Source organism: Gouania willdenowi, chromosome 20, assembly GCF_900634775.1.
Source record: "Gouania willdenowi chromosome 20, fGouWil2.1, whole genome shotgun sequence".
NCBI classification, from domain to species: domain Eukaryota; kingdom Metazoa; phylum Chordata; class Actinopteri; order Blenniiformes; family Gobiesocidae; genus Gouania; species Gouania willdenowi.
The window spans coordinates 5,460,223-5,475,755 of record NC_041063.1 but is presented as its reverse complement, the minus strand read 5'-3'; the positions used below and the strand labels follow the sequence as shown (position 1 = coordinate 5,475,755).

Sequence of the window (15,533 nt, the reverse complement as noted above, 5' to 3'; positions counted from 1 at the left end):
CCTGATTTACCAATAAAAGTGGAATCAGACTCTAAGATGCTGTCTCTCTGGGCTGAATGTCCACTGGGATTTCTCTAAGAGAAGACATACAATAAAGAACATTTAAGAGGTCTACATTTTGCTGCAGTAACCCTTATCAACTTCTGGATCAAACAGTTAAAAAACAAAAAAAAAAAAAAACACCTACTTGATGGCTTTGATCATATTCCAGATATTCTAGAAATAAACACAAAGCCATGAGGAGAAAAGCACCATAGTCCCAGTGTTGTGTGAGTGTGTCCTTTATTACCTCTGTGTTTAAACTGGTCAAACTTCCTGATGTTGTCCTTGTTCACATGTAAAGGAGCTGGAAAATGGCAGTAAACTAATGTCCAAGGAGCTTCTTTTGGTGCAGATCAAAAATTGTCTGCTCTGGATTGTCTTCTGTGTTTAAACAAATAGGGAAAAAAAATATATCAATTGACCAACTTTGTCTAGTTAAAATGCCAGGTGTGTGTCTAATCCCTGTCATATGTGAGGTTAGATTGAATATAATTAGATCGGCTAATTCGAATCCAAAAAGCAGCATTTCTTTTCCATTGTCTGTGTTCCACCCAAACACAAATCTCTTGTTGATCAGTGTTACCTGTTAGATCCAATGTAGTCAGGGATTGTTTGAGTTTAATGAACCTGGACCTCCAGTTGTTTTTCCTCCTTTCTGAGATGTCCACGAAGGGCCGACAGCTTTCTGATCACATCCTGTTGATGCGCTGACGTGACGGATTAGAAAAGCAGTATTAAGTGAAACTAGCACTAGCAGAGTGATAAGATCACCAGCTTCTTACATTGTTAACTGTGGGATTCCTTCAGGATGGGGTCGTTCAGTTGGAGACGACACTGTGTGCTCCTGTGAACAAATGGGGGCTTGTTATACATCACCTCCCTGCATAGTCACATTTAACCCTACAAAGATCTTATACAAAGCTCCAAACCTGCAGATTCCATACCTCATGTTTCCTCTGTGAGTGCTCCTCCTGGGTTTTCTGGAGAACTTCCACAATCTCCTTCATCGGCCTCACCTGCTTTCTCATCTCCTTCTGTTGTAATAATAATAATGCATACAGTATATAGCGCTTTATCATAGACACTCAAAGCACTTTACATAATTAAGGCATTATTCTTTCATTCCATACTTAGTGGTGGTAAGCTACTATAGTAGCCACAGCTGCCCTGGGGCAGACTGAAGGAAGCGAGGCTGCCCATTGTGTGCCAGCGGCTCCTCCGACCACCACCAACATTCACTAACACACTGCATTCATACTAGGCAATGTGGGTAAAGTGCCTTGTCCAAGGACACAATGACAGATACCACTGGAGCTACTGTCCCCCAATGTGGCACCTGGAATTCTCAGTGGTCTCCTAACCAGGCCCAGACCTGTTTAGTTTCAAAGATCTTACGAGATCGGGCAATAACAGGCTGTTATGGCCACATGGTTCATGTTGACGTACTTCATGTTGGTTTTTAACCCGATTCACCTGAGAGTAAATGAAGCCTTTTAGGTGAGTCCATCTGTAACTGTCCAGGAGACAGTGATTGTTGAGATGATAGATTTCTAGTTTCTGTGATCATTTCATAAACATTGGAGTTCATATCTCTTTATAAAAACAACAGATCTCTGTCTGTCTGTGTTTCTGTGTGTTCCTCAAATATCTCTGCAGATCAGGATCAGACTGACCTGAGATTTTCAACATGGCTGCTGTTTGGCTAAAGGGTGTGTGATGTCAAATTTATTTTTGTACACCCCACCCCCACCTCCTGATTCGATGGACTCAGTGATAATGTTATCATTCCTACCTCGACAGTGATAAGGTCATCAGTTCTAATTTAACTATTCTGTATGGTTTGACAGGCGCAAGTTTCACTTGTTCATAGATGCCATTATTTGTTGAAAGTGCTTTGCATGGACAATTAATACATTGTTGTTCTTAGAACGCACCAGTGGAGTTCATGATGTGGATCCCCACGATGAACTTCCAGTCCAGACTGTGTTGGGAGTAAAAATGGAGTGTGGAAAGTGATATTTTCTTTTAAATTCTATTTGGATGTGAAGCCTGCAACACGGCAGGGATTTCTCTTCCTTGTTTCCTTAGTGTTTGACATGCTAAGTTTCCTAGTTATCCAAGACGTGGTGACAGAAAGGAAACATCTAAACACATCTATTGCCTCTGTCCCTGTCTCTAGGTCCAAACCTGTACACATCACCTTTCAGAAAAATCTGGCCACGATGGACTCATCAGGAACAGTCAACAGGTGCCTCAAGGAGTTCCAGCACCAAGCTCAGTTGGGATACACACTGTCCTTAAAGATGGAGCAAGTGGCAGCACAGGTGCAACAGTATGAGTCACAAATAGTGTAAAGATCATGACCAGATTGAGGACTTCTGTTCACCTTGCTTGCCCCCGCATTCACGCAAGCTCTTATTAATCTCCATTAATGGTGTGAAGTTCACTTCCAGGGCCGTCGTGAACTCCGGAACAGACAAAAGCTTCTTGGACAGTGATTTGTCTAGTCGACTTAAAATCCCGTTCAGTCCCTGGGCGGTTTGGTGTTGCTCTCCTGCCCCCTCCGTGGACGTCTGGGTGGCCCCTGGGGCTGGGGGCCTGCGTGTTTCCCTGCCACTCTTTCCTGGGTTGTTGGGTGGCGAGGTGTTGCGGTGGGTTGCTCCGCCGGCCGGTCTGGGCGCCTTGGCCTGGTTCCCTGGGGTGTGCCTTCGCTGAGGGTGCCGCTGGCGCGGTGGGCCGGGTCGCCCCTCCCTTTCTGGGGGCTCACTTGGGGGACTGCAGGGGCCGGCTTGTGTAACTTCGGGGGGGAGGGAAGGGTGAGTTGTGGGGCCTCGCCCGCGCTGGGGCCTCCCCTGGATCATGCTGGGTGGGTGTGTGTGCGGGCGCGGCCGGTGGCTCCGGTCCTGGCAGATCCGCGTTGTGGGTGGTTGGACTGCTGGCTGGGGGCGCCGGGCCCCGTGGGTGCCGTGTCTGGTCGGGGGTGTCCCGGGGGTGGGTCTTTGGGTTTGGCGTCTCGAGGCGCGCTCCCCCGCCGTCTGGCGACTAGCCGCGGTTCAGCAGGGCACCGCGCCGCCCTGGGCGGGGTAGGGCTGGTGGCTGGGGCCCACTGTCCTCCGGGCTGTGCTGGCATCTGGGGTGCCTCGTGTCAGCAAGTGGGTGATTGGGGGTGGCCTCCGGCGGGGGGGTTGCGGGGGGGTCTGCTGGCAGCATTGGTGTGAGGTTGCGGTGCCTGGTGCCTGGCTCCGCCGCTGTCATTCTATCCCTAGGGGTAGGCGATGGCACTACAGGGGGTACTAGAGATAAAGTGAGAGGAAAATTAACAATTAAAAGCATTTTAAAATGTGGTTTAATAATATTTGTTTTTAGTTAAAAATAAGATAATCATACTAAATATTACCAGCATCTCACAAAATGACAACAAAAACACACAAATAAGAGAACATTATACTGAATAATAAAAAGAATAAACAACAAAATAAACAAAATGACACTAAAAAAAAATCACAGAATATTTTAAAAAATACCAACAACACAAAAAACAGACAAAGAGAAATAAACTGAATAATAAAAATAACAGACAGGTCAGTGTTGGTCCCACATTAGGAGGAAAATGACCTTAAATGATTAAAAAAAAAAAAAAAAAAAAACCTATTGAAATAAATCTCTTCAGGAGACACTAAATACTGTTTATTTCACTTATTTAGAAAGTTAGATTATTTAAAATGTGTGTTATTATTTATTCATTCCATCATTATGATCTATTGATGTTTATACAAATGTAGTAGTCGACATGAGGGACTTGGATTCAAAAGTTAGAGAAAGAGGAACTAGAGCTAAAATAAGTTATTAAACTATAATATTTTGTTAAATAAATATAGCTGTTACGGATTTGAATCATCTGCATTAAAATAAACTGAAAGTGAACTTAGTAATGGAGAATATAAAGTTTATTACAATAGCAGCTCTTTTATACAGATGCCTTTGTGGAAAATAAATGAAGTTACAATTGTGCAACATTTGGTCTCTAACTTTTTAAGTTTACGCATGAGATGTTTTACTTGTCTTTGAGTACAATTTTAATCAAGTAACTTACAGTACTTCTACTTGACTATGATATTTCATTACTCTTTACACCACCAGTGAGAAGCTCGTTAATTACCAAAAAAAAATAAAAACATTAAGGGATTTATGGATATGATTAAATAAGTATGTACTTCTTCCACTTTGGTAATATAAATTGTAAACTGAAATGTAAATATATCTTGAGATTCTTTATGTTTTTGTTGTTTCTTATGATATTCTGTTAACATGTTAAAAATAAAAACATAAATAAAAAAATCTAAATCTACAAATTTAATTTGTTGTATTCAATATTTCGGATATTAAAAAAAGTTTAAAATGAATTAATTTAGCTTTTAAAATGTACATTTACACAAAGATAGTTTACTGAAACCTTACCTAGTTATAACTGCTGTTGTGTTCAAAGTAACACTAATTATTAGAGACTCATTAATTAATCTAAATAAATCTCATTACAATATTTGACACGAGAAGCAACATATTCCTAATTTAAATGTATGTTGGTATACAGTACATGACTGAATCAATGAAAACAATAAATGATCTTAAACAACTATATAGTGTTTATTATTTCCATCACTGAGTGCTAACATAATGTGTAATATGAATAAAGAATATTATGATTGTATTGTTCACAAAGCACTAACTTACATTTATCTAAGATATATTCACCATTTTCTAGATATTTAGTAAACTTTCTAAAACAAATGTAGTTTTTGTATTAAAATAAAAAAACATCACTGAGTCCAGAACATTCCAGAGAAGTATAAACTGAACAGTGTAAAATATTTAGAATATCTGTGGATATCATGAAATAAACAGAGCAACTGATGAAGATGATGAATTTAGTTTGAAATAGTTTTTCTACATAGCAGTTGATAAGTTGGGTCTGTAGCAGTGCTTCTAGCCCCGCCCACATCCTCTACCACAGAGAGTTGTCGACTGTCCACTACAATCATTTATCCACTGACTTTATTCATTTTAGTTCTGAACCCTGTCTGAGTGTCCAGTGTGGATTGGAGACACTGTCTGCTAGCTGCTATGTTGTTAGCATTAAGGTGCTAGCTGCTGCATGTTTAGCATTAAGGTGCAAGCTGCTGCATGTTTAGCATTAAGGTGCAAGCTGCTGCATGTTTAGCATTAATGTGCTACCTGCTGCATGTTTAGCATTAAGGTGCTAGCTGCTACATGTTTAGCATTAAGGTGCTAGCTGCTGCATGTTTAGCATTAATGTGCTACCTGCTGCATGTTTAGCATTAAGGTGCTAGCTGCTACATGTTTAGCATTAATGTGCTAGCTGCTGCATGTTTAGCATTAAGGTGCTAGCTGCTGCATGTTTAGCATTAATGTGCTAGCTGCTGCATGTTTAGCATTAATGTGCTAGCTGCTGCATGTTTAGCATTAAGGTGCTAGCTGCTGCATATTTAGCATTAATGTGCTAGCTGCTACATGTTTAGCATTAAGGTGCGAGCTGCTACATGTTTAGCATTAAAGTGCTAGCTGAGGCTTTCATTTTGTATTCAGTGTTTTTATTTAAATAAATATGAACGTCCACGAAGCACAGCAACAACTTCTCTGGTTCTCCTGTTTCTTGTGTTGTGGTCTGTGTCAGTAATATGGGTATACCAGGAACTTGTGAAACGAGAAAGGTTCCACCCCCTTTGGCTTTGACAAAAAAACTATAAACTGTGGGGTTGTTAAGTGCTTTATTTTTCTGTAAATAATTAATTGCAACTTAAAGCATTAAAGTCCTAGCACTAGTTTAAAGTATCCATAAATCTCTTCTTTTGCCTTTTTTTCTGAAAGCGTTATTTTAATCTCAGTGGTCCTGACGTTTGTTTATCACAAATCACCCTGCAACCCTGAAATAAAGCACGGACTGAAGTTACAAAAATATCTATTCTTTGACTTTGTACATATCAGTCCTTTGTTTTAGCTGTAAGTTTCATTACGAGGACTTTGGGTCCAACCCACCTGATCACTTCCTTGTATTCGTATTAACAGCTGTTGTTTGCTATTTGATTTAAAAAAATTAGCAAAAATAATCATTGACACTTATATTGTTTTCCTGGTATATTTACATGTTTGATTCACCTGAAACATCCTCTGGTTGCTTGGTTTTTGATTCTCCATCATCATCATCATCAACGTGTTAATCCCTTGTATAATAGTTTTATAATGGCCTGGTCCTTCCTGCTCTGATAACATTTACAGTTACCTCTTCCTGCTGGCTGCAAACCGAGCAGCAGGGATCTTCTTCCTTACTGCAGTGGCTATGGATCGATACTTGAGGATCGTGCACCTCTGAGCCGGATCAACAGGATGTCTCTGAGCTACGCCCTCTGGGTTTCTCTCGGCCTCTGGGTCTTGATCTTTCTGGCCACTGGACATCTTCTGGCCAATGAGCACTTCTTTGAATCCAACAACCGTATGCAGTGTGAGAGCTTCAACATCTGCACAACGCCTTCTACGTCATCCAGTTCTTTCTGCCCACCTCCATCGTGGCCTTCTACACCTCGGAGTGTTTCACATACTTCAACAGCATTCTCAACCCTGTGGTCTACTACTTCTCTACTTCGTCTCCTGACATGTTTCGACTCGAGTGACATCTGCCAGTCTACGTCAGAGGCGTCTGCTGATCACTTTGATGTTTGCTTTGAAGTTTCTTTGATATCCACATAGTAATGCCAGCAAGATTGTTTTTGTCTTCTTTTTTGAATAATATCTTGTGAATATATAATAAACATTTTTTTTAAAAAGGCAGAGGCTCTTATCACTGATGGAAGAAGAATAAACCTGTCTCATGTATAAAGTGAATCCTACCCAGATTGGAAGAGGCTCGTCACTGTGCAGCGTGGTCCTGGAGGTCCTGGGCCGTCTGCAGCTGGTTCTGGTGGTCCCGCCCAGCCCCCTCCAGGTCCTGCACAGGCCAGTCATTACGTTACACGTTCATTATTGGTTCAGATCTCTCTTAATGAGCTGAAAGGCTGACCTGCACGCAGCGTGTGGCGTGTCCCAGCCCAGCGTACGCCCTCATCTGGATAGTTCTGTCCGACAGCTCCTGGCCCAGCTCTAGAACCTTACTGTGGTACGACACGGCCTTTTCATAGTCCCTCTGTGAGTGGAACGCTCCTTTAATGTCTGCAGACGCAACACACATCAATCTATAATGCTGAGTAATGATAACAGAACTGTTTTCTATACCAGTGGTTCTCAACCTTTATTAGGCCACGACCCCCAAAATAAAGGTTCCAGAGGGCGGGGACCCCCACTGTAGCTGAAGGTGGTTGAACACAGACATGAACATTGAAAAACAGTCATGTGGAGACAGGGCCATCTATAAGGGGGAATAAAGGGGAGAGATTTTTGGGGTCCATCCATAAAGTCAGCAAAATGATGGTCTATTGTTCTATGAATCTGTGATAACCACATTTATTTATTCATCTGAATAATATCCACTGTTATCTAGGAACGTTTATTAATATTATAGTTATCTTAAAGATGGAAATCCTGGTTTTAATCACTAATAAAATGGGTTCAAAGTGACCAAAAATGGTGGAAAATGTGGTGAAATGGGAATTTAAAAACCACAGAAATTGGTTAAAAGTTGCAAAAACAGAGAGAAAAAAGTGGAAAAAAAGGGTTCAAATATCAATATTGGAACATTTAGTTTAAACTGGCAAACATTGGGCATGACAAATGGTGAATGTGGTTAAATTGGCAAAAATAATCACGAAATATGGTGAAAAGAGGTTAAAAGTGGCAATAATGGGACAACATATGTGACATTAGGTGTAAAAGTGGTAGAAAGGGTTTATAAGTGATGAACATGTCTGGAAAGTGGAAAAAATTTGTAGAAAAGTCATTGAAATGTGATGTAGAAGTGTCAGAAATGGGAGTAATGTAGCAAAAATACATTAAAAGGAGCAAAAATATGGCAGGAAAAAGTGATGAAAATAGGTTAAAATATGGTGAATTTGGTGGAGTTGTAAAAAAAAAAGTAAAAATAAGCAAAAATGGGCTGAAATTGTTCAAAAATATTCTTAGTTTTTTAAAGCTATCTGACGACCCCCTCCCAGTGTCTCGTGACCCAAAGGTTGAGAACCACTGCTTTACTGTGACTGTTTCCATGGCGTACCTTAGCGATGTCCAGGTGCTGCTGATGACAGTGAACAGTGTTGGTAAAGTCTCCTAACGCAGTATAAACTGAGCCCATGTTTCCCAGCTGTCGAGCCTCAGTTAGCAGTGATTGTGTTTGTTTGGCTAACATCACACACTGTTTATGACTAGCTAGAGCGTTGGGGTAGTCACTGATGGCTGTGTACACGTGGCCCAGGCTGCTCAGAGCGCTGGACGCTGCCTGGAACACACACAAAGTGCACCGTCAGCGATGGTTTTCAGTTAAAAAAAGGGTTCAATTTAAACAAATAAAACAACTCAATTCAATATTTACACGATAAAAATGGCAAACACATTTTTTTAGTGTTGTGATTGGGTCGAGACCCAAAAGTGTGTCACAGATCTGTTTATATTTGTTGGCAGACATTTATTTGTCCCAGGCAGAAGAAATAATCTTGTGCTTTTATTTTGAAAGAATTAATGCTGCAGAGAGAAGGGCAACATCATCTGACGTACATGTTTTTGGGCAGTTGGAGGAAAATCTGTGTCTACATAAGCATGAGGAGAACATGCAAACTCCCCACAGAACATACCTAGGTAACTAGTCAGATTTTATGAAGGAATGAATAAAATTAAAACACAAAACAGTTACAAAAATACATAAAAAACTGAAATCATGCAGCAAAAATAAACAAAATAACAACACATTTTGTAATGGTTTGTGTGTTTTTAGTGTCATGTTGTGTGTTTTCTATTAAAGAAAGTACTGAAGTATTATGAAAAAGTATTTGTAGTGCTTTACACACAGTGGGACACATTTATATATAACATTTATATAGACGATATATGGCCTCAGGCTGAACAAAGAGAGGCTCAAAAAGTAATAACTGTGGTGAAGATAACACAAACCAGAAGCAGGGAAAACTGTGCTGATTCTGAATAAGGACAAATGCCTGTGAGCCAAACCACTGAAGCTGACCAGGCCCAGGAATGGACCCTGTGGACACCCATTGGTCCAGAACCGCGTCTTGTGGCATCAGACTTTTCTTCCACAACCAGTCTGTCACAGAGAAGGACCACTACGGACTCATCCAAACTTTGAGGTACCCTCTGGATCAATATTCCAATTGGGCCTAATGTAACTACAGCCACATTGTTCCATCTCCACACTGATCTTATCATAGCTCACACACACACACACGCACACACGCACAGTATTATATTATTGTTATTGCTATTCTTATATTATTCTTCTTTTGTAGTATTCTTTTATCTTATAGTCATTGTATTATTATTATTATTGCTATTACCTTATTATTTTATGTTGTTGTTTTTATTGTATTATAGTTACTGGTGTTCTCATTGTATTATTAGCATTGCTATATTATCATTATATTACCTTATAATTATTTAATATTGTTTATTATTAGTTTTGTTTTTAGTACATTATTATTTTGTTATTGCAATTATTACCATTAATATCATTACAACATTACTTTTATTACTATAACTACTTTCACTATTAATATTATATCCCTATCAACATATTTATTATTATCAGGGCTCTACACAAACTTATCCAGTGGTGGCACTGGTGTGACAAACTTTCTCTTAGTCGAGGGGTTGTACAGCATAGACATACATGCTGATGAATAGTTGACTTAACCGGCTACCGTAGTTACCGTGTCTCTCTTAACAACCTGCGATGGTTATTGTGCAAGAAGCGCGCACGCATGTGTGATAGATAACGCACAGAGGAGATGGCTGGCTGGCTGGCTGGCTGGCTGGCACACACACACACACACACACACACACACACACACACACACACACACACACACACACACACACACACACACACACACACACACACACACACACACACACACACACACACACACACACACACACACACACACACACACACACACACACACACACACACACACTATTTATAATAAAAATATACTAAATGAGTAAAATAAAACTAAAAACTAAACAATATTTATACAAAATGACAACAGAAATGCATAAAAATATACAAAAAGGCTCCAAAAACACACAAAATGACTCCAAAATACATACACTACAGAAAAATACACCAAACAACAACAAACATATGAAAATGACTCAAAATACACAAAACAAAATATTTATACAAAAATACACAAAATAACAGAAATGCACAAAACTACACTAAAAAAGATACAAAAATACACAAAAAGATTCCAGAATCACAATGCAATGGCAACAAAAAACTATTATTATACAAAAAATGCACAAAAACACAACAGAAAGATACATAAATACGCAATTATACCCCTTATGCTCCCACATGAATGCATACTTCCGACGGGCACTGTACTCGTTAAAATAAATCAAATCAAATCAAATCAAATTAAATCAAATAATAAAAGTGTAAGAACACTGGCCATGGTGGGAATTCAAATGACTCTCATGAATCAGATCAATTCAGTGACTCAGATCTATAAAATAAATGGGGGGGGTTAGCTCCTACCTTGGGCCACTTGGGGTTGATGAGCCAAGCTTTGATGGCGTCGTTGAGGGCGGGGCTATAGCGGCCCACTCTGATGTAGGCTGCTGAGCGGTTGCTGTACAGGACGTCGTTGTGGGGGTCAAAGGTCAGGCTCACTGTAGAGCTGGATAGCCAATGAAAAGTCCCCCTGCTGGCACGCCTGGTTACTGCGACGCACACGCTCCACAAACTGTGATCTACTCAGAGAGGAAGAACTCTGAGGGGGGGCTGATCTAACACCTTCACCTCAGAGGATGGAGACATGATGGAGGAGGAGGAGGAGGAGGAAGGAGGGATGATGGAGGAGGAAGAAGATGGAGGATCATTTGTGCTGGTAGAGCGAGAACCAATCAGGGAGAACTGTCAGAAAACAAGAAGAAAAACACAGATTAAAGTCAAACATTGATCCTGTTCTGGTGTCATGTGACCATTAGTGCTCAGAGTGTTACGTTGTTACACAATGTGTATGAGTTACACTCCTCCTATTCAGCCCTAGAGAGCCTCTGTCCTGCATGTTTTAGATCAAGAGGCCCAGGGGTCACTGCAGCCATCCAATAAGTACACAAAACCACAGAAAAACACACAAAACTACTCACAGTTACACATACACACAGAAATATAAGAAAAACAGAGAAAACAACAACAAAGGGTGAGAAAAAATACACAAAATGACACATTAAACTACAACAAAAACACAAAATGAAAAAGAAGATAGACAAAAAGCCACCAAAAACACACAAAATGACAGAAAAGTACACAAAACACTAAAAATACACAAAGGGACAAGAAAAATATTCCAAAAACACTGTTAAAAATATTCACATAAATAAATGAAAAACAAACAAAATGACAACAAAAACAAAAGACCTTTAAAAAAACAACAGAAAATGACAGAAAAGTACACAAAAAAGAGTAAAAACACAACAAAAAGACACAAAATTAAGCAGAAAACTGCAAATACACAGAAAAAATATACAAAATGAAAAAGGAGTTACACAAAATGACAGAAAAGTACACAAAACAGTAAAAATTCACAAAAAGATGGCAATAATAACTAATGTATACTTTGTTAATCACAGAGGGATGCCAACTGCAGGTTCCCAGGAACCATGATCAACATCCCACAGTGATGACACATAAAATACATCAAATGTCTTAAAAACATGACAAAAAAATACACAAAACAAACTATTAAAAATACACAAAGGGAAAACATTAGGAAACTCATCTTTTGTTGTTTCCTGTCAATGCTCTGATTGGTCATTATTATAAATGTTGATCATGTGACCCTCAGGTCAGATACAATCACATGTTTGTTCACTGGAAAACACAGCTCGTTATCACACTTGGTTAGATTCAGTGAAACACCTGAGACATGCAGGACAGGAGCTCTCCAGAGGTGTGTTCCATAAAGGAGGGTTAACAAACTGAGTCTATCCATAAACTCTGGGGCAACATACCCCGCGATGGTAAACTCTGGGTATCTGATTCCATTACAGCTGGTATGAAGTGGGTCAATCAACCCTGAGTATGTAAACCTGGGGTTACTTACGTGCACGCGCGATAAAAAGCCATCATCAATGGATCATAGATGAGTCGAGCTGCCATGGCAACCACCCGGAAAAGAGTGATTTATTCACCCTGATGGTGAAATAAGCCGGTGTTTGAGGAATATGAGCCTGTTCTAAAGGTGCATTCAGTCTTCAGTGACTATAGTGGCTTAAATCACCTGTAATTAGTCACTTTTTGGTCGCTTCATCACTTCAGTGACGTGACGAGCGGTGAATAATATGAATAAAATGTGTCTGAGGAGACGTGTCAGCAGCATAGGAGAGCCCTCCTGTTACACTGGATATAAACACAGTGACTGCCGCTTCATATCACGTCATTTATATTGATTTTAATGTAATTGTGTCGTCAGAGTCATCTCAATGTCCTAAAAAATGTCGTAAAAAAACCCTGAAGCGGGACGTGAACCCGTGACCCATCGCTTCCAAGAGCAGCGTCACAATTCACTGAACTTTACTACAGACGTCAGTAGATGTTTTCATGCAGATCAACCTCTCAGTGTCTTTCACTTAATGATCTGTATCCACAATGTTAGAAAGAAAACTACCGTTTGGACAGAAAAAACAAACTAAAAAAACGTAAAGCAAACAACATTAGTAATGATGTGAACACGTCTGTGGTGTGTGATGTTACTAATGTGTTTCAGAGAAAAGTGTTAAGGTTCATTAAAGTGTTCAGAAATGATGCTCAGGTGGGCGGAGCCAGGTAGAAACCCAGGGTTTCTTTGATAAAACCTGTCAGCTACCAGGTTTAGTTCATGGACAATGTTGCCATGGTAACATACTCAGAGTTTGAACATAACCCGCTTTATGGAACACCACTCTGGACCATGTGTGACAAGACAAAGAACAACAAGAGTGAACAGGACACACGCACACAAACACAAACACAAACACAAACACAAACACACACACACACACACACACAAAGTCTATTATTGAAGACGTGCTCAGTGCTCGTTATCCCTGTTTTTTCAAGTCATTTTGTATATTTTGGAAATTGATTAAAAGTTACAAATTAAAATGGGCAAAGACGGACTAGAAAATGTACAAAAAGTTAATAGTGTCAATATTTCCTTAAAAGTGGCAAAAAAAAAAGATGAAAAATGGTGAAAAGAGGTTAAAAGTGACAATAATAGGTCAACATATGTGACATTAGGTGTAAAAGTGGTTGAAAGGATTTATAAGTGCTGAATATGTCTGGAAAGTAGAAAAAATGTGCAGAAAAGAAAATATGATGTAGAAGTGTCAGAAATGGGAGAAATGTCGCAAAAATACATTAAAAGGAGCAAAAATATGGCAAGAAAAAGTGATGAAAATAGGTTAAAATATGGTGGAGTTGCAGAAAAAGGTAAAAATAAGCAAAAATGGGCTGAAATTGTTCAGAAATATTCTTTGTTTTTTTAAGGCATCTGGGGACCCCCTGCTTGTGTCGAACGACACAAGCAGGGGGTCGTGAGACAGGTTAGTTTTACCCTACTGATGATGTGTTGTTGCAATAGTAATTCTGGTAAATAGTAATTCCAGTAAACGGGGTCCTGACCCTGAGATTGAGAACACGTGCTGTACACGTCTGTGTTAGGTCAGTCTATTAGTTTAACAAGCATCAAAAATGTTGGAAATGTTCCCAGTTTTCACCATCTGAATTCCACATGACTCTCTGTACGGACAGGGCCGCGACCCACGTGTTGAGAACCCGTTACATTCGTCTTGAAAAAAAATTCTGACCTAATTTTCTAAAAATCCCGTGATTTTTAAGAGGTTTTCATGTTAATTCTGACACGTTGATCAACTTTTTCTTATTAAAAAACCCATTTTTCATCATTTAAAGCTGAACAAATGTCTTTGAATGTAAACATCAGTGACGTAGGTAGAAGGTTCAAACTTTCAGGTTCAGGTCCAGGTGTGTTCTCACCTGGATCCTCCGGTACCGGTGCTTCTCCATGTCCTGGTCCCGTTCAGGTCCGGAAGTCCAGCGCCATGTTTCACCCTCAGACCCTGAACTGGAGGAGGAAGAGGAGGAGGGGGCGGGGCCAGGATCAGGTTCCACAGTGACGTCACAGAGGAGATCAGTTACCAACTCACCTGAGGATGTCAAATAAAAATTATCATTTATCTATGTTCAATTACAACTCAATTACAATGACATTGACTTTAACTATTTTTCTAATTACAGTTAATTTCAAATGTGAATTTAAAATATTACATAACATTCATCTTTGGAACATGATAATTTCCAAATATACCGATAATAGTGATAAATGCACATTTTGTTAAAATGAAATGGTTTTACATTTATTTTACTTCTGCCAATTTATAAACGTTATTATTCTGGAATATGGTTAAGGATTATGTTTACAACACAACCAAAAAAATGATAGAAATAACACCAAAATATGTTATTTTTAGCTTTAATAACCAATAATATTATTGGCAAAATTCCATATTCATGAACTGAAACTGTCTAAATGTTCTTTTATTAATGGAGTTTAGATATTATATTAATAAGAACTGTTTCTAAATGAACAACTGTTTCTGTATCTCCATGTGACACACACTGTGATGTTGTTTCATTCTTACTTTGATGTTTTCCCTGACTTTGTTCTTTGTTCCTCTGATGTTGTTTTACTGATTTGTAAACTTGCAATTTGTCAATAAAATTTGTATAAAAAAACAAACAAAGAAAAAAGTCAATTACAATTACATTCTCAATGACCAAAGTTGAATTACAATTAATCACCTAATCCTTTAAAAAATAACCTTATTAAATGTAACCTTTCTCTTGTGTTAGCTTTTTGTTAGCATCTCTAATGCTAACGGGTCAGTGTGACCCATGTCTTAAATCAGCTGTAAAATGCACTAATAAATATTATTTATAATCAAATTAGTTTCTCATCTATTGATTACCTTGTTCGGATTCATAATCAATAAAGATATTGGTATTAATGTTAATGGTGTGTCACTATACCCATAGATTTATATATATTCAAAATATATTTTTAAATGTGAGAAAGTTTGATATGAAACATATTTTAATGATTATTAACTACATATGTGTAGAACTGTAACATGAGTTTAATGTTAAATTATAATTGACAATTTTTATAGAAATTTCATGCCAATTACAATTACATTGTTAATTATCTGAGCTCAATTACAATTTAATTACTATTACGACAACACAACAG

General features: G+C 38.9%; 2 long non-coding RNA genes across 2 annotated transcripts; both read right to left on the bottom strand.

The window, feature by feature from the left end:
- Positions 1–12: 12 nt before the first annotated feature.
- LOC114453923 (uncharacterized) lies at positions 13–2,115 on the bottom strand. The gene is made up of 7 exons (XR_003672489.1): positions 1,977–2,115; positions 987–1,076; positions 825–886; positions 626–749; positions 290–423; positions 188–216; positions 13–74 (listed from the first exon to the last, which is right to left on the bottom strand). It is a non-coding gene; the product is annotated as an uncharacterized LOC114453923 (long non-coding RNA).
- Positions 2,116–2,949: 834 nt separating this feature from the next.
- On the bottom strand, positions 2,950–14,399 carry LOC114453922 (uncharacterized). Its single transcript, XR_003672488.1, has 6 exons — positions 14,261–14,399; positions 10,760–11,137; positions 8,261–8,482; positions 7,115–7,263; positions 6,946–7,042; positions 2,950–3,335 (listed from the first exon to the last, which is right to left on the bottom strand). It is a non-coding gene; the product is annotated as an uncharacterized LOC114453922 (long non-coding RNA).
- Between the last annotated feature and the right edge of the window lie 1,134 nt (positions 14,400–15,533).